The 18,897-nt window shown below is 55.1% G+C and overlaps 1 pseudogene; it reads right to left on the bottom strand.

Moving 5' to 3' along the window:
* Positions 1-5,795: 5,795 nt before the first annotated feature.
* Positions 5,796-16,263, bottom strand: LOC129478527 (apical junction component 1 homolog; annotated as a pseudogene).
* Positions 16,264-18,897: the final 2,634 nt, after the last annotated feature.

Raw genomic sequence — 18,897 nt, forward strand, 5'->3', positions numbered from 1 at the left:
CAGGCAAAGTGCCAGGTTGCTCTGCTGCTGCCGCGCCCTTGTACAGGTGGCAGCTGCAGCTGAGCTCTCAGTAGAGGCCGGCAGGGATGGTCCCTGAAAGTGAGGATCACCGGGTGTACCGTCCTCCCATCCTAGGGTCCACTCTTCCTTGGCCCACGTCCAGAGCTCAGGGTTTCAGGCGCTGGTCTCTGTGCAGCTGCCCAGAATAGGCTGAGCGGCAGGTTCCCGTCCTGGCAAGACATCCAGCCATGGAATCTGCACTGCTGTTGGCGGCAGGCCGGGGGCGGGGGGGTTTCCATCGCTGCTGCCGGGAGCCACCTGGCGGTGGTAGCTGCAGCTGAGAGCCTGGCAGAGGCTGGCACGGCTGGTCCTAGACACCCTGAGGGTCGCTGAGTGCACCGCCTTACCACCCTATGGTCTGCTCTTCCTTAGCCTGCTCCCAGGAGGCGGTGTATGAGCGCTAGACTCTGGGCAGCCTCCAGGATGGGGCTGAGCGTCCGATTCCCGCCCTGCTGCAGCTGCAGTCTGAATTGGGCGCCACCGCAGTATATAGCCGTGGGGTACGTGCTACTGGTGGCATGGACAGAGATGGGGCTGCCACAGCTGCCATGGGGCTGAGCAGCTGATTCCCGCCCTCCTGCAGCTATGGGACCGATCACCTGACTAAGGTGCCTTGGAAGCATCCGGACCTGGGGTCTTTGCTGCTGGTGTCTGCGGGCAGGGTCAGGGCTGCCGCTACTACTGCTGTGCGCCATGCGCAGGCGCCAGCTGCAGCTGAGCCCGAGGCAGATGCTGGCAGGGCTGGTCTGAGACGGCCTAAAGGTGGCTGAGTACACCGCCCTTCCACCCTAGGACCCGTTATTCCTCGACCAGCGCCCAGATTGCGGGGTCGTGGGCGTTGGACACTGCAGCCATGAGGATCTGGTTGGGCGCAGATTCCCGCCCTCCTGCAGCTGAGAGGCCAACCTCCTAACACGCCCTGCAGTTATCTCTGGCTCTGCGGTCCGCGCTGCTGCTGGAGTTAGCAGAGACTAGAGCTGCCACCCTGTTGCTTCCAGTAGTGTGCAGGTGGCAGCTGCAGCTGAGTCCACGGTGGAGGCTGGCAGGGCTTTTTCCAGAAGCCTTGAGGGTCCCCGAGTGCACCGCCCTGCCACCCTAAGGTCCAGTCTTCCTTGCCAGCCCCCAGAGAGTGGGATTGCAGGCACTAAGTACAGCGCAGGCGCTGGGATGGGGCGGAGCTGCACGTTTCCGTTCTCTGGTTGCTGGAGGGCCGACCGCCTGAGTTAGGCGCCGTGGCGGCTTTTGGTCATGGGGTCCGCGCTGTTGTTGGTTTGCACAGAGTCCGAGACTGCCACAGCTGCTATATAGTTCTCCGTGTGCCCGCAGCAGCCTCCCCTGAGCCCACCGCTGAGGCTGCAGGGCTCAGACGGCCTGAGGGTCACGGAATGCACTGCTTTCTCACCCTAGGGTGAGAAACTTCATTTGCCTGTGCTCAGAGCTCCGGGTGGTGAGGGCTGGGCACTGGTGCAGCCTCCAGTAATGGGCATTCCGGAAGGGCAGTTTCCAGCTCTCCTGCAGCTGTGGGCCGACTGCCTGACTTTGGCCACTAGGTGGCGTCTGGCTCTAGGGTTTCGGGGCTGCTGGTGTCGGCGGGCGGAGTCCGGGTTTGCAGTCTCCGCGCGCCATGACCAGGTATCAGCTGCAGCCGAGGTTTAGACCTAGGCTGGCAGGGCTGGTCCCAGATGGCCTGAGGGTCGGGGAGTGCAGAGTCCTCCCACCCTAGGTCCGCTCTTCCTTTGCCCTTACCCAGAGCGGGTTGTGCGGGCGCTGGCCTCTGTGCAGCCGCCAAGATGGGGCTGAGCAGCCAATTTCCGCCCTGCTGCTGCTGGAGGCTGATCACCTGAATTAGCCGCTGCGGTGGCATCTGGTCCTGAGGTTCCTATTGCTGGTGACACAATATTAAAAATCTGTCTCTGGCTGCCCTATGCCTGAGGGTGAGGTACTGCAGCTGCTCATGAGGAGCTGGTTCTAAGACGGTTTAAAAGCTGTATTCTCTGAAGGAGGTCTGAGGGTGCAGACTTGCCTTTGCACATTGCTGTTCCTCTGTTTGGAATTCATTTACGCTCTTTTATCCAGTTATCTATAGTGGTGTAACGAATGATCCTAAACTCAGTAGTTTAAAGCAAAAACTTGCTATTTTTCACAATTCTGTTGGTTAACTGGGCTTATGTAGGTGGTTCCCGCTCAGAGCTTCTCATGCAGTTACAGTCAGATGGTGGCTGGGGCTGGAACCATCAAAGGCTTCCTTACTCATTGCCTGGGCTCTGCTGGAGTGACGGGAACAGCAGGGGACTGGTTGGGTATCCCTCTGTCCATGCTGCCTTTCCATGAGGCTAGTGTGGGCTCCTCACAGCATGGTGGTGTTAGATAGCCAAACTCCTTACACAACCTCTGACTTCCCCGGGCATGTTTTCTGAAAAGTCTGGGCAGAAGCTCAAGGTTTCCCATGACCCAGCCTCAGAAGACCTGGAAAGTCACTTCCACCACATTCTACAGGTGAGGATAGGGCCAGCCAAGAGTCCAGGGGAAGAGGACTAGAGAACTCAACTCTATCTTACAGAGAAAAGAGAAACAAAGAATGTATGACCATTACTGTCTTTAATTTTGTGACCACCTTTAAGCCACGTGTCTTGTTTCTCTGGCCAAGCACTGTTGGGTACTTTAAGTTTCATATTGAACACCATTTTTCTAGGATGGTCTTTCCTACCCACTAGACTAGGATAATTTCTCCTCTTTGTACATGCTTCTATAAAGCTCCAATACACCCACACACATACAAGTTTTTCATACTTTCACACGTGTTTAATACCCATCTTTCCCATACACTGTAAATCCCACAGAGCAAAAGGCCATGATTTTTAGTGCTTACTCACTGCTGGTTTCAGGCATTTATACAGTGCCTGGCTCAGTGTTCAATTTCTGAATTGAAATAAGTTGCTATTGAGTTTTCAGTTAACTGAAAGGAAGTGAACTGAGGGAAGGAACAAGGAAGGATTTTCAGGGAGACAAAACTAATTTAGGCTGTATTCCAGTGTGACTCCCTCACCTCAGCCTTGCTGCCTATTTCTCTGGTCATATCCTTCCTTGAGCTTTCCAAAAGAAAGGCCTCATGTTTTTAGGAGACTGCTGGTCATGTGGGCTGACCCGCATAAACTGGGAGGACTCAGAACTTCGGGGTGCGACAGATCCTAAGGGTAAACCCCTCTGCCAGGGCTAAAAGGAACTCCAGTCCCCTGGACAGAACATGGAAGTAGAGGTTCTGGAGCAATCAAGAGGTGGCCAGTTATCCAGTCTAGTTGTTGGGCCAAAAGGCTCCAGAAGAACTCACAAGTGTCTTGACAGCTGGGCAGATCATGGGGACAGGGAATTCCGAGCAGACCCTCTTCAGAAATTGAGTCTCAAGGGGCCTTGGGGAACTTGGTCAGGAGATGGCAAGACTTCACCTGTCACCTTTCGGGTCAGCTCAGCGGGACTCCTGTCTTTGGAACCGAGACTCAAGTCTCTACTCTGTACCAAGACAGAGATGGGGGCCAGGAAACAAGACACACGACCATTTTCCATCATTGAGGGGCAAGGCAGTGCTTGTCATGAGGCAGAACTGAGCTCTGTCAACGCCACACGTCAGCAGGAACCACTTTTCTGTTTCAATCCCCCCTGCTTGTTTGTGGTAGTCATTAGATTGGCCTGTCATAGTTGGTCTCCACCTTCTGAGAACGTGATAGGATTTCATTCCCCGCCTCACCTTGTGATTGGATGGAATCATGCGCCCAGTTCTGGTCAAGATGAAGAAACTGAAGTATCATTTTTGTTTGTGTGGGACCTGGAAAGGGGCTCTAATTTGGCTTGAAGTGTGTGTGTTTGTGCATGCGTGTGAGAGCGGACAGGTGAATGTGTGTAATGGAGAGTGTGTAGGTGAGTGTGTACATATGTGAGAGTATGTATGTGAGTTATTGTGTGGAGTGTGTGAAGAAACGTGTGATAGTAGTGTTTGAACTTGGGAGTATGAATGTGTATGTGGAATATAACTGCGTGTGGATGTGTGAATATGAGTGCATACGTGTGTTAATGTGTGTGTGTGTGAATAAGCCACGTGTGGTGTGTGAGCTTGGGCCTATGAGTGTGTGTGTGAGCATGACAGAATGTGTGAGTTTGGGGTGGGTGCAGGCCACAGCCAGTCCCGCCTGGGGTACTAGATCTCTCCAACCCAAGGACCTCAAGTCATTCTTCTTCCTCACTGCATACTGAGCTTCTCAGCCAACCGCCTTTCCTCCAAGCTCCCACAGGGAAACAGAGTCCCCAGGACCAGGGGCTCCGATCATGGCACAGTGCCAAGCCTCCTCCCTTGCCACCTCCTGAGAATCTGGGTGTAGCACAGAACAGTCAAATATGTTCCTCTTCTGTTATCACTAACTAGCGCTCCACAAGCTCCCAGATTGCCCTGTTAGCTCTTAGCCATAGTCAGCGATTTTCTGATAGCATCCTAACACGCCTTAATTATTCCCTCAGAAACAAAACAAATCCGTGGGATGCAGAGGGTATGCTGATGACTTCTGCTCGGGAGAGAAGCCCAAACACACGTCCTAGGCAGAGCCCAGAGACCTGGAGTGTGGCCGCCAGTGGGCACCCAGCTGAGGGACAAGCAGGTGGGCATCAGTGGTGGCTGCCAGGTCCCTGGATGCTGATCACCACCGGCCTTGCCACCCCTCTGCCGCGGAAGCACAGGAGGCTTTGGGGATCTGGTGGTCCTCCAGCCCTAAACGTGGACCTGGTGTGACAAAGGGAAGTTTGCCATCTCCATCCTCCTCAAGCTGCCTGTGCACCCCAGTAGCACCCACCCTCTCTGTGCTCCCGTCTGCACCCCATGTCCTGGGGTCCTTCTTTGTGCTGTATCCAATGACAGGAACCAGTGCCCCAACTGTGACGTGCTTCCCCCCTCAGGGACACACAAGCATTTTCACATCGAGGCTATTTTTCACCCCTTCTGCCTCCTGCAGGGACTCTGGATGCAGAGGCAGGACAAAGGGGCTGGTCCCAGGTGTGGCTTCTCTCACACTCGGTGCAGGTGGCCACTCCCCACCCGCACCCCCCGCCCCAGGGCACCTCAGCTCCTGGGTGTGAATGAGAAACTAAGAGTTCATCATTACGTGGGACACGCCACAAACCGCCAAAAGACCCATTTGGTGAAAAGAAGTAAAACCGCTAGGTATTTTCGCCTGAGGTGGTGTCACGGCTGAAGCTGACAGGGGGTCTCCTGCCTGGATTACTCAAATAATGAACCGGTGTGTCCTTCCATGTGCATTTCCCTTCAGGATGAGCAAAAACACTTGGTCATCCTCCCACTCCAATAGAGCAGAAGGGAAGGAAAGGCAATTACAGGGCCTTAAAGAGCTGCTCTGGGGCTGCCGGAAACTCCAGCATCCTGGAAAAGACAAAATTAGTGGGTTGCCTGTGGCGTCTGACACTCGCCACCTTGGCTGCAGGGTTTGGCCGCCCCCACCTTTCACCTTCCCATCGTTAGAAAGCGAAGTGACCCCTACGCCTGGACGAAGCACTCGGCAGCCCAGGCCCTCTGGTCAGCTCCAGCCCGCGGCCTGACAGGTGTTGTCGGGGAGGCGGACCCGCGCCACCACCGACTCACCCAGCTCCAGGGCCTGGTAGCAACTGAGCAGCGCAGCCTCCGGTTGTTGCTGGCGCTGCAGGATCCGCGCCTGACCCTCCAGCCTGCACAGCGGGCACTAGGCCAGGAAGCACCTCTCCAGCAGGCGGCTCAGCACCACGTTCAAGCGCCGCGCCTGTGGCCGCGGGGGCCGCGGCTCCACGCAGCAGTCGCAGACTGTGAGCCCGCAGGGCAGCGTCACCGGCGTGTGCAGCTGCCACGGGCAGCTGAGCAGGTCGCTGGGCGCGCCGGGCGCCGGGGCTGGCCCTGTCCAGCCTGGCGCCTCGAACCCGGCTTCCCCACGAGCAGTGGCCGCTCGCGCAGGCCCGGGCACACCGGGCCACCCGCCAGCTCCCCCAGCGCCTCCAGCCGCAGGACGACAGTGAACGCGTCCAGGGCCTCCCAGAGGCGGCCGGCGGGCGAGGGCCAGCGCGTCCCCCAAACTCAGGCACCGGTCGCGGTCCAGGCTACGCCAGCCGGGCTAGCATGGAGCGGAAGAGTCCGGCTGCCATCCGGTACTCCCGGCGCAGAAGGCCTAACGCCCTTCTCCAAGCGCTGGGCAGTTGGCTCTCCGCAGTCGCAGCCTGAACACCGGAGCGGTGGCCGGACCAACTCAGTGCTGATCCCCGCGGGGCTGCAACTCTGCGGGTCTGGAACGATGGCCCAGAGCAGGCGGATGCGCTGCTGCTGGGAACCGGCCAGCGGGAGCGCGACCTCAGCCTTTGCCTGCAGAACGAAAAAAAAAACGGTTTTTAAAATCTTTTTTAACATCTGCAGAACGATTTTTAAAATCTTTAACATCTGTGAATAATAACATTGGAAATCTGTTTGCATTGGACCTATAGATTGATTTGAGTATCATGGTCATTTTAACAGTGTTAATACTCCTAGTTCATAAAAATGGGATAACTTTCTCTATTTCTATTTTTTAATTGATTTTTATGAATGTTTTATAGTTTTCATTTTAGACATCTTTGGCTTAGTTTATTCCCACGTATTTTTTTATAGCTATTGTAAATGGGATTGGTTTCTTCATTTCTTTTTCAGATAGTTTGCTGTTGGGTATAGAAATGCTACTGATTTTTCTATGTTGATTTTGTATTCTAAAACTTTACTGCATTCATTTAGTATTTCTGTTTTTGAGCATTTAGGGTTTTTCATACTTAAGATCATGCCATCTGCAAACAGGGACAATTTGACTTTCTTTTTGTTTTTCAATCTGGATGTCTTTTCTTTCTCTTGCCTAATTGCTCGGACTAGGACTTCCAGTACCATGTTGAAGAGAAGTTATTAAAGTGAACATCCGTGTCTTGTTCCAGATCTTAGAGACACAGTTTTCAACTTTTCCTTATTCAGTATCATGTTGGCTGTGGGTTATCATATATGCCCTTTATTTTATTGAGTTATGTTCTTTTTATAACTAATTTGTTAAGAGATCTTATCTTTAAAAAAACATTGAATTTTGTCAAATGCTTTTCTGTATCTATTTAAATGATTATATGATTTTTATCTTCCCTTACCGAATGTGGTGTATCACATTTATTGATTTACATATAATAACCCCTTTTTGCTTCCCTGAAATAAATACAACCTGATTATGGTGAAATATCTTTTTAATGTGCTTTCAAATTATGATTGCTAGCATTGCTGGTTTTGAGATTTGCATTTATGTTCATCAATGATACTGGCCTGTAGTTTAGTTTTTCACTATTCTTGTCTCATTTTGGAATAAGGTAATTCTGCCTTCATAGAATTAGTTAGGAAGAGCTTCCTCCCTTTCATTTTTTTGGAACAGTTTGTAAATAATTAGTATAAGGTCTTCTTTAAATGTTTTGAAGAATTTAGAGTATAAGCATCGGATATTGAAATTTTATTTTCTTCTTTCTCTTTCTTTTCCTTTATTTATTATTATTATTATTATTTTGATTTAGAGACAGGGTCTTTCTCTGTCACTCAGGCTGGAGTACAGTGGTGCAATCATAGCTCACTGCAGCCTCAAATTCCTGGTCTTCAGTGATCCTCCTGCCTCAGCCTCCCAAGTTGTTAGGACTACAAGTGCACACCACTACACCTGGCTAATTTTTATTTTTATTTTTGTAAAGACTGGGTCTCACTATGTTCCCCAGGCTAATCTGGAACTTCTGGCTTCAAGTAGTCCTCCTGCCTTGGCCTCCAAAGTGTGAGATTACATGTGTGAGATACTCTGCCCAGCCCTCCTGATTTTCTTGTATTGAGAAACTTTAAATCAATGCTTCAATCATTATTTTTTACTGGTCTGTTCGCATTTTGTATTTCTTCTTTCTTCAATTTTGATAGGTTATGTGTGTTCAGAAACTTATTTCTTCTAGGTTTTCCAATTTATTGGCATATAATTGTCTGTAATACTTTCTCATGATTCTTTGTATTTCTGTAGTAACCATTATAATATGTTTTTCATCTGATTTTATTTATGTGAATCTTTTTTTCTTAGTCTGACTAAAGATATATCAATTGTGTTTATCTTTTCAAAAAATAACTTTTTATTTCATTGATCTTTCATATTTTTGTCTCCATTTTGTTCAGTTGTGCTCTGGGCTTCGTTATTTATATTATTTTACCAGTTTGGGGCTTAGTTTGTTCATGATTCTATAATTCCCTGAAATACATTCTTAAATTGTTAGAGATTTCTTTTTTCATGTAGAAATTAATTTCTTCAAACTTCCCTTTGAGGACTTTTTTGTTGTATTTCATAAGTTGTTATATGTTCTGATTTCATTTCCATTTGTCTTAAGAACTTTTAAAATGAAACAAAATTTATTTTTTAACCCATTGGTTGTTTAGGGACACATTTAATTTGTATGTATTGGCACAATTTCTAAAGTTCTTGTTGTTTATTGTCGTTTTATTCTATATTGTCAGAAAAAAGGTGATAGAATTTCGATTTTTTTTAATTTGCTAAGGCTCATTTTGTGCCTAATATATGATCCATCGTGGAAAATGTTCCATGTGCAGTTGAGAAGACTGTGAATTATGCAATTTTTGGATAAAATATTCTGTAAATGACTGCTAAGTTATTTTGGTCTAGAGTTCAGTCTAAATATGATGTTTCTTTGCTGGTTTTCTGTCTTGATAATCTGTTTACTGCTCAAAGTGGAATGTTAAGGTTTCTTACTATTATTTTATTGCTTTCTATTTCTCCTGTTAAATCTATTAATGTTAGCTTTATATATTTAGGTGCTTCAATATAGAGGGCATATATATTTACAATTATTATACTGTCTTGTGATACTGATCCCTTTATCATTACGTAATGGACGTGTTTGTTTTTATAGGTTTTTGCTTGAAGTATATGTTATCTGATATATTCATATCATATATATATCATATCAGAATATCTGATATATTCATATAAGGGTTCTGTCTGACTTAGTGCAGTCACCCATCTCTTTGAACTTCAGTTTCTCAAAAAGAGAATGACTGATGAAATTTGCCCTCTGGAAGCAATGTCCTGAGGTGCTAGCCATCCATTTGGAAATCTGTGTTCACTTGTGTGAACAATCAAAACAAGTGTAACCTGTCCGTTCCACTGACTCTTCAGAGGTTGCTTTTACCACTAGGACTTGTAGTTTAGTTTACCATTGGATTGCTTTATTTAAACTCTAATCTAGTTATATAAACACACTTCAGCACAATTTATTGCGATTCTTTCTATCATGGCTGGCTGTTTTTTTTCTTCTTGAAACCAACTCTTGGGTCTAGACTTTGTCAGGTTGATACATGAGTTTGGGGACTGTTTATACAGAAACCATATACATATTCCAGAAACCTGCCTTGTTACTGATCTGCAATAAAGATGATAAGCCTTTGACTCATAAAAAGACACCCAAGATATCCTTTGAAGTGCAAACCCTGATCTACTACTGAATAGGGGCACAAAGAGATTCCTCAAAACTGGCCTTGTTGCTTTAAGAAGAGGTGACTATTAATGAGAGAGCAACTCTATGGGAGAGAACTTTCTCATGATACAAACTGTTAGCAATGCAAGGGGCTGGGGAATCTGTAAATAGTGACTTTCCTCCTGGGGGAAGTGCTTAAGCAAGACTGATTGACCATCCTCAAGAAACAGTATGAAAGGGATTCAATCAATCAATGGGAAAGAAGATGGATTTGTAGGTACCTTTCAATTCAAATATCCTGTCTTCGATTTCTCTAATAAGCCTAGGAAGACAGGATTGTGCTAATGACTCAGTCCTAAAGAATAGATCCTTGTAAACAGTGAATGTGGCCACCCTACCATTGGTGACATAGGGCAAGTGATGGGGGCATATGTGTGGTAATCCACTGGGTGTTTTAGGCCAAATATGTAGTCCAAAGAACACATTTCTAAACTTTTAAAACACAGACAAATTATACTCAGTAAATCAATATTCGGTGACTGTTTCTTGCCAGTGCAGAAAAAAACTAACATAGAAATGGCCAAAGTTTACTTTGCCAATCTGTCATAGACTAGAGACTATTAGGAGGGAGATCTCAGTAAAGGTCAGGCCTAAAGCAATGAGGAGAGAAGGGGAGCTCTTGGTCCTTCAGAAAGGACCAATGTCACAGCGTGATGACAGTCCAACTAGTACCAATGCACATGAGAACCAAATCAGTTCCTGAAGCTCGATGCTATATATTCATCACAAATAAACCTGAAATGCATTACCTGTTCTCTTCTGAATCTCATATGGATCAGTATCTAAAGAGCAATAAAGTTCAGGAGCTGTGTCTTCTAATACAAATGACTATATGACTATACATATAGACATAGATATAGATCTAAGGATATATGTACATATATTATTTGGCCAATAATTTCTTCTCTTTCAACTACCAGAAAGTAAAAATATAGAGATGAAACTGGTGCTTTTCTTACTTCTTTCTGGGTTTTACTGTTGTTATCATTTTTCTTTTCTTTTGTTTTTTTGAGACAGGGTCTTACTTTATCACCCAGGCCAGAGTGCAGTGGCGTGACCACAACTCACTGCTGCCTTGACCTTCCCAGCCTCAAGCAATCCTCCCACCTCAGCCTCCTGAGTAGCTGGGACTACAGGTGTACGCCACCATGCCCAGCTGGTTTGCATATTGTTTTTGTAGAGATAAGGCCTTGCCATGTTGCCCAGGCTGGTCTTGAACTCCTGGACTCAAGCAATCCACCTGCCTTGGCCTCCCAAAATGCTGGGATTACAGGTGTCAACCACTGCTCCTAGCCTTCTTACTACCTCCAGTGTACTGATGACTCACATCCTACTGTGGAATAGATACACTGCTTTTGCCTTCCCAGCATTGAATCCTCTTCGTCTAGAAACGACACCTTAGTTTTCCTTTGGGGAACCACATCACTCTATGCTTGAGTGATTCTGGTGGGACAAACCCCATTGCTGGCTCCAGATATGAGCTAGTAACCTAGGTATGCTAATATGGTTTGGCTGTGTCCCTACCCAAATCTCATCCTGAATTGCAATCCCCTTAATCTCCACATGTTGAGGAAAGGACTTGGTGGGAGGTAACTGGATCATGGGGGCAGTTTCCCCATGCTGTTCTCATCATACTGAGTGAGTTCTCATGGGATCTCATAGTTTTATAACCATCTGGCATTTCCCCTGCTTGCTCCTCTCTCTCTCTCTCTCTCTCTCTCTCTCTCTCGCTTGCTGCCATGTAAGACGTGCCTGCTTCCCCTTCTGCCATGATTGTAAGTTTCCTGAGGTGTCCCCAGCCATGCCGAACTGAGTCAATTAAATCCCTCTTCTTTATAAAGTACCCAGTCTCAGGCATTTCTTGATAGCAGTGTGAAAATGAACTAATACAATAAATTGGTACCAGGCATAGGGTACTGTATAAATATATTTGAAAATGTGGGTGCCCGGCGGTGGCATCAGGATCAGCGTCTCCATGTCGGGCTCGCGGCTCCGTGCCGGGTGGCGGTGCGGGACTGCGGGCCGCCAGCGCTACCTTGGCTAACTTGCGCACTGTTGGCCCATGGCTGCATGGCGTGGGCGCGGGCACGGGCAGGGCGGATGTCCCCAGGGGCGCGGTGCCAGGTCCCACGGCCACGCTGAGCAGGAAGCACTCTGCCGGCTTGTAGAGGTGCCCAGCGGCTGCCAGCTAGCGTGCATAGCTGCCCAGGGGCGCCGCGTGTGTGGCCAGCTCACGCAGCGATAGGTAGGTGGGGGATAGCAGCAGCCCCTCCAGGCCAAAGCGCAGGAAGTTGTCGGCCAAGCCTGGCCTTGGGAAGCCCAGGAAGAGCACACCACGGCTGCGTAACAGGAAACCGACAGGAGCGATGCACGAGAAAGTGCGGTGCACCGGGCCGCTGTAGCAGCAAAACTGTAGCATGTGGCGGCACATGCTGCCCAAGCGGCCGTACACGCAGCGCGCCTTGTGGACGTCCCAGTCCTCGCCGTGGCACAGGCACGAGCAGTAGTAGGTGTAGCAGCTGTGGCAGGACTTGAAGTACAGGCAGGCGTTGAACATGGTCTCTGTGCGCCAGCAGCGCGCACTGGAGCAGGTCATCAGGTCGTCCTCGTCGGCACTGGGTTCCGGGGACTCGTCAGCCGCCTCTTCCCCTGGGGCCGCGGGCTCCTCGGCGCTACCGGCCGAGGCAGGGGGCAAAAGTGGCGGCACCAGCGCGGGGACCCCGGAGCCCGCGGGCCGCGAGTCCAGCAGTCGGTGCAGTTGGGGGCCCAGGCAGTCGGCCGCAGGCTCTGCGGCCTGGCCGGCGGGGGTTCGCGAGTCCATGACCAGGTCTGTGATGAGCTCGTCCAGCTGCTCTAGGCTTCGCTGGCGGCCAGAGGTGGGGCCGTCGGGGGCCTCGTGGGGAGGCGGCCGCGTGTGGCCCCCGGGCAACTCCCAGGCCCTGGTGCGCGCTGGGTGGCACGCAGGTCATTGTCAGTGATGGTGATCTCGGGCGTCATGTACCAGTTGCAGCCCAGGCCCTTGCCCGTGCGGCCCTTCTCCATCAGCGACGTCTCGGACAGGGACAGTGGGGCGTAGTGTCTGGGCGAGGTGGACAGGTTCACGATGACGGGCGGGTGCCGGCCTTCGGGGGACACGCCTCGCGGCTCCCGCACCTCGCGCCCCAGCAGGTTCTCTTAGCTGCGGCCGCGGCCCAACTGGTCTTCTCGGCGCGGCCCCGGGGCCAGAATGTTGTCCCAGGAGCGTGAGTAGTGGCGGCTGTCGGCGGCCAGCCGGGGCGGACTGGTGCCGGTGCCATGCCAGGAGGCGAGCAACAGGTAGGGGTCAGAGGACGGCACCACTTGCAGGGTGCGGTAGGGTCGCGGGCCCCAGTCCACCCAGGCTGGGCTGCTGCGCGGGTGTGGGTACGTGCGAGCCAGGACGTCACGCTCGCAGTACCTTCCGAAGTCCTCCGTGTAAAAGGGGCGGGCGGTGGACTGGGCCCGGGGCTCCTCAGGGACATAGCGAGGCCCGTAGGGCAGGCGGTAGGCTCGGGGAGCCTCCACATAGTAGGAGCGAGAGGGCGGTTCCTGGATTGGGAAGGTGCGCACCTCTCCTGCGTAGTAGCCGCCCAGGCGCCTTGGACTGGGCCCTGGGAGCAACTCGGACGGATAGGGCCTGGGGCAGTAGGCGTCGAAGGTTGGGCCGGGACTGGCCGCAAAGCTGTACCAGAAACCTTGGGGCTCCTCTGTATAGAACTAGGTGGGGCCCGGCGGGGTGGTGAAGGGCAGACTGCGGCGCTCGGCGTAGTCCCGGGGCCCAGGCAGGGGCCCGTCGCAGTAGAACACCCGGGGATCCGCACAGTATGAGTCGCTGGGCGTCGGGGTGCGCGACAACGCCATATGGCGGGGCCCGGGCACCGTGAGGCTGTGGAACTGCGGGGCGGGGCGGGGCGGGGCGGGGCGGGGCGGGCCCAGGGCGCAGCCTCCGCGGGCCCGCAGGACCGCGAGCCCCAGGCTGCGTGCTGGAGCACTGCGTCGTCTGGCTTGATGTCCAGGCGGCAGCGCACGTAGGGGGCGGGACCCGCGGGTGGCTCGGGCGGTGCGCAGCGGCCCGCGGCGGCGCACAGGGGCGCGATGCGGCCGGAGCCGCCCCGCTACGGCTGCAACTTGATGGAATGCAGCTTCTTGGCAAGGGCGCGGCGATGCCTCGGCCCGCGCCGCACGCTGGGCCTCCGGCCCTCGGAGGGGCAACACCGGCGCCGAGGCGGGCGCGGGCGTTAGGTACGGGGGCGCGCTCTTGGAGCGGGCGCGGCGGCGTGGCTCGGCCTCGCGGGTCCGCGCGCGCGGCACAGCGGGCTCCGGGGGCGGTGGCTCTGGCAGGGTCTCCATGGCTGGGCCGTCCAGCGCCTCCAAGAAGTCGAAGCTGCGGCAGTGGCGCTTATTGAAAGGTGCGGGCTCAGCAGGCCGGGCCACGGATCGCTCACATCGCGAGCGCTTGGACGCGGGTCCTGGGGTCGCCACCTTGATGTCCTAGTACACGGTCGACACCAGCAGGTCCGGAGGGTCCGTACGGGTCATCTTAAAAGAGGTCCTCAGGCTGGCGACTCCAGCTCACACTGCCTTGTGGGGCTTTTGCCCTGGGGGGAGACGCGGGTCAGTGCGGCTCCCTCCGTGGCCCAGGCCCCGCTACTCCCCCACGCTGGCCCCGGCTTACCTGGGGCGCAGCGGGCGGAGCAGCCCTGGCTGCGGGCCTGGGCCGAGAAAGCGGGCGCTTCCTCTATGCCGGAGTCAGAAGCACCTGCGGGAGGAACCCAGCTGTCTAGGCGCCCGTCCTGTCCCTCCCCTGTCCTCTCCCTGCGATGGGGCGGGCGGGCCAGAAAGGCTTAGCCGTGGCTGTGGTTCCCGCGGCGGGAGCTCCTGCGTGAAGCTCCAGGGCCTCCCCTCCCCCGACTAGTGACGGCAGGGCCGGCTCGGGTGGACCCCTTTCCGGGTGGGGTAGGGGAGTGGGGGCGTGGTCCTGGGGCTACACCCTCTGGTGTCCACAGCTGGAAGGACAGGCCGCATTTGAGCCTTATTTATAGGTGTTGCCCCAGGAGACGTCAGTGACTGCGCCCCCGTCACAGCGCCCACTGCAGAGCGACCCCTCTGATGGCGCACAGTCGAAGGCGAGTCCCTGGGCCTCAGCCTTAGCTAGCTCTGCACCAAGTGAGTGACACCAACCACCCCACCTGCCGGCCAGGCCGAGCACAGAGCCCCGCCCCCAGCACTGCAAGGACCCACGCCTAGGTGCCCTCAACTTCCCGTGAGCGCTAGGCCAGAAAAATGCCCCCAGAGAGCATACCTGGGTCCTAAATCTCCCTTTCCTTTGCCGACACCTTTTCTGACCCCAAGTATCTTTGGGTGGTTGAAACAAGGCCCCAGCTTTGTGTAAACGCACAGGACACCCCCCTAGGGTTTGCACGGCAGTCCCAAGCCATCGAGCCACGAGCTCGTGGCAGCCCCTCTCCTCTGAGCTGCGCAGCAGGTCCGGAAGCTGCCCACTGGGGGTGGGCAAGGCGGAGGGTGGGGGAAGCCCCACTGCTTTGCAGGAGACGGCCCTCCCCATTTCGCTCAGAAGGTTCCATGGAAACCTGCGTTTCTTAGGCCCCCACGCTGCAGGCTGGCCAGGGTTCAGATGTGGGCTGCCAACCCCTCTGTGGTCCCAGAACCAGCTGCGGGGTGCGTCAGAGACGGGCCACAGGCCTGGTGTCTGCACACCCAACACCTGGTCTGGGTGGGTCTACGCCAGAGTGAGCTGGGGAAAGCGGGTACCTGGCCAGGCCCCTTGCAGGGCAGAACCTCAGGTGGATGGGCCTCTCGGGGTCTGGCCGGGTCCCCCCTCTGTATCCCAGGTGTGCAGGGGCTTCCTGCTGGCAGGGCTGTTTTTCTGGGTCAGGGCTACGAGTACCAGGCCTTGTGCCCATCCCAGCCTCCCCGGCCCACCCCATCTCCCCCCTCCACCCCACCCGTGGCAGGACTGTCTACCCTCCTGCTCCCTCTTTCATGCTAAGCTCAAGGCCAGGCCAGAATCCGGCCGGATGACAGGGTGTGAGGCTCCACCCCAGGGAGGTGACAGTCGGCCTTGCTGGCTGCAGCTGTCGGTGACACCCCCTCCCGTGGGGATGGGGGAGGGGTTGGCCCGCTCCTGGGCCCAAGGCCTTCTGGAGCCCACGGAGATGGCTGGCGGCCTTCCCCACCTCCCAGCCCTGCCTTGCCTTGCCTTGCCCTGGCTGGGAGCGGCCCTTGAAGGGATATAGCCGGTGTTGCCTGGGGGCGGGGACTCTCCATCCTTTCGGCCACCCTAAGGCAGCCTCCCCCGCCCATGACAGTGACACACTCAGCAACTCGGCCCGTAGCCCCTTACCTGGGTGCTGCTCCGGCTGTGCCCCGGTGGGCTGTGCCCCGGTGGGCTGTGCCACCCCCAGGTCGGCTCCTCCGTGTCCCCGGCACTGCTGCGTCCCCCGCACCGGCAGAAGCTTCCAGGCAGCAGCGCGGATCCTGGCCTGGCTGCTCAGTGCTGCCCCCGATGGCAGCTGAAGGGGCTGTACTTAAAGGGGCCGCACCCAGTGGGGGCTGCACCGTGGAGCTGGGGATTGTGAGCCGCACTGGCTCCAATTTGGGGCTGTGCAGAGCACAGGGTCCCTGCAGCACCCCCAAGACACAGACCTCAGTGTCTAAACAGGAGCCCTGTGGCTCGGAGCAGCCTGCCAGTCCCGCCAGTGTCACCCCAACACTCTTGCCTGAGAGGAGGGGCCCAAGCCCTGGCCTGGGCTGCAGAGACTGGTCAGGGGCATCTTGGAATTCGCATCTCCTGTCGGGCGAGGCAAGAGCAGATGGGCTACTCTCTGCCCCACTGGCCTCTCCCCAGGCCCTATCGGCTTCAAGGCTGCCAATGCCAAAATCTTAGGGGGTACGTGGGGCCAGATGGCCCCTGCAGCCTCTTGTGTCCCCAGGATGCCATCCTCTCTGGGTGAGGCCACTCCTGCATCCGGTGTCCCTGCCAGCCTGGGAAGGCCTGCACGTGACCTACCATACCTGCCTGGTAATGTCCTCATCCCACTCTGCCAGCCCCTCCCAAACGCATTGGGCCTGGGAACGGTCTAGCTTGGCAGAGGGGTGGGGAGCCGACGCACTTGGCTCTGAAGGGCAGGACCTACCCCATTCTGTGCTGCTCAAAGAAGGGCCCACTGAAACCCCAACATAGCCGTCCATGGTGCGATCCTGGCAAGTTCACGTGCTGTTGACCCATCCCCACACCAGGGGAACCCCTGAACCCGGCCCTGACCTCATGGGCTGTCGGCTAAGGGGCCAGGCTCCTAAGCTTGCTGTGGGCCACAGCACCTGCTCAGGGACTGCAGTGATTGCCCCACACCCTGGGGCCACAAAGCTCCCAGGCACAGGAGCCTCCAGCTTGGCCATCTCCTCCCTTTCACTGGCACGCTCTTCCTGCCTGCCCCGCAGGGTTCTCATGGCAACAGTAGCTGTGGGGGTGGAGGCTGGGTGCTGCTGACAGCTAGAGGGGGTAGGGGCCTGAAGGCAGGGGTGGAGGGGGCAGGGCTACAGGCGGCTGCCTGGGAGCCTTGCAGAGTGGATTTCACTTCCTGGGGCTGAGGTCCCCAAGTGTGCTGGGTGCAGCTGCTGAGCCCTGGCACAGGTGGACTGGGATGTACCCAGGGTGTGGCCAGACTTGGTGGGACGTCCTAACACCACTGCTGGGAAGCCTCGTGCCTCAGAGGACTTCCCTGCCCACCCATGTCAGCCTGGGCCTGGGGCAGCGGGAACAGAGGTGCAAGGAGAAGAACAGACACGCAGAGTGAAACAGGAGTGCTTTATGGTCTGAGTGGAGTGTTTGGGAGGAGTGCCTCCCGGCTCCCACCTGTGGGCTTACCTGAGTGGGGGTGCAGCTGAGGCCACTGTGGGAACACAACCCCCACTCCCAGGAGAGGCCTCACATGCTGCCTTCGGTCTCTTGCCAGCCTTGCCTAGCGTGGGGCCTGGGCTGCCCTTTAGGGTGGGCCTGCACACTGGTGTTCAGGGCTCCCGGCCGGAAGCAGAGCCATAGGCATGCTGCGGCCCTGGGTGCAGGCGGAGGGCAAGCAGGTGCCGGGGCAGTGTGCACCCCACAGCCAAGCGGCCCCTGCCCAGCTTCTATAAACAGACCCTCATGGGCCTCACTCACATCCCTGAGAAACACTGGCTCTGCCCCGAGAGGGCCAGGGTGTCCACCAAGCCTGGCTGAAGCCAGCTGTCCCCTTCCTTCTTGCAGAGCAGGCTCACGCCAGGCCTGGAGGCCCAGCACCTGCAGGGCCCAGCCCGGGGACCACCAATGCCCAGCCTCTTCCAGCTCAGAAGTGCACACGGCAGCTGCCAGGCAGCGGCAAAGGCAGGCAGAAGTTGCCCTGGGGCGGAGGGCGTGCCTGTCACTGCCTGGGGAGGCGTTTGCCTCTGCACACCCCCAGGAGTTGTGGGATCTCAAACCAGGCCGGCAAGGCCCAAGTGTGGGGACATGAGACGCCTCTTCCAGAAGCCTCCTCCCACTGCACTCACCCAGATCAGGCCTGCGGGAGAGACCCTGGCCTCCTGGCTGACCTCTGCCCCGCGAGGACTCGTCTTACCGCCCTGTGCTGTGTGTCTGATGCCGCGCTCTCAAAGTTGGGGTCATCCATGATGAAGGACAGCATTTGTGCAGCAATGGGCCCCTCGGGGTCACTCTTGGATGAGGAGGCCTGCTCACCCTTCCCTGGCTCAATCTCAGCAGGGGGCCTGGTGCTGCTGCGCTTCTCTGGACCTGTGCGAACAGAGGCACCACCTGGCCAGGGCTCATGGGAGCTGTCCCCCTCTGTGGCTTCGAAGCTGGTATGGAGGACCTTTGTGGACAAGCACAGGGTCAGTCAGGGTCCTCCGGAGGTGTCCTGAACTGCCCCACCCCGGTCTCCAGGCTGCACCCGTGGGGACACCTGCCCTTACCACTTGGTCTCTGGCTCTGAGCACTGCTGGGGAGCTGGGGCAGGGCCTTTTGGGGGATCCGCCACTTCTGCTTCCTCCTCACTTGAAAGAGTGATGTCTTGACTGGGGATGGGGCCCGCAGGTAGCGGGTGACTCCCACGTGGCTGGTGTTCGAAGTCCACGTCGTCCTGGAACCCTGCCACCATCGGGTTGCCGCCCAGGGCCTCCCCATCACTGCAAAGCAGGGGGCAAAGCGGTCAGAGGCCACAGGGTAGGAATGAC

Source organism: Symphalangus syndactylus, chromosome 3 (genome assembly GCF_028878055.3).
Source record: "Symphalangus syndactylus isolate Jambi chromosome 3, NHGRI_mSymSyn1-v2.1_pri, whole genome shotgun sequence".
NCBI lineage: Eukaryota > Metazoa > Chordata > Mammalia > Primates > Hylobatidae > Symphalangus > Symphalangus syndactylus.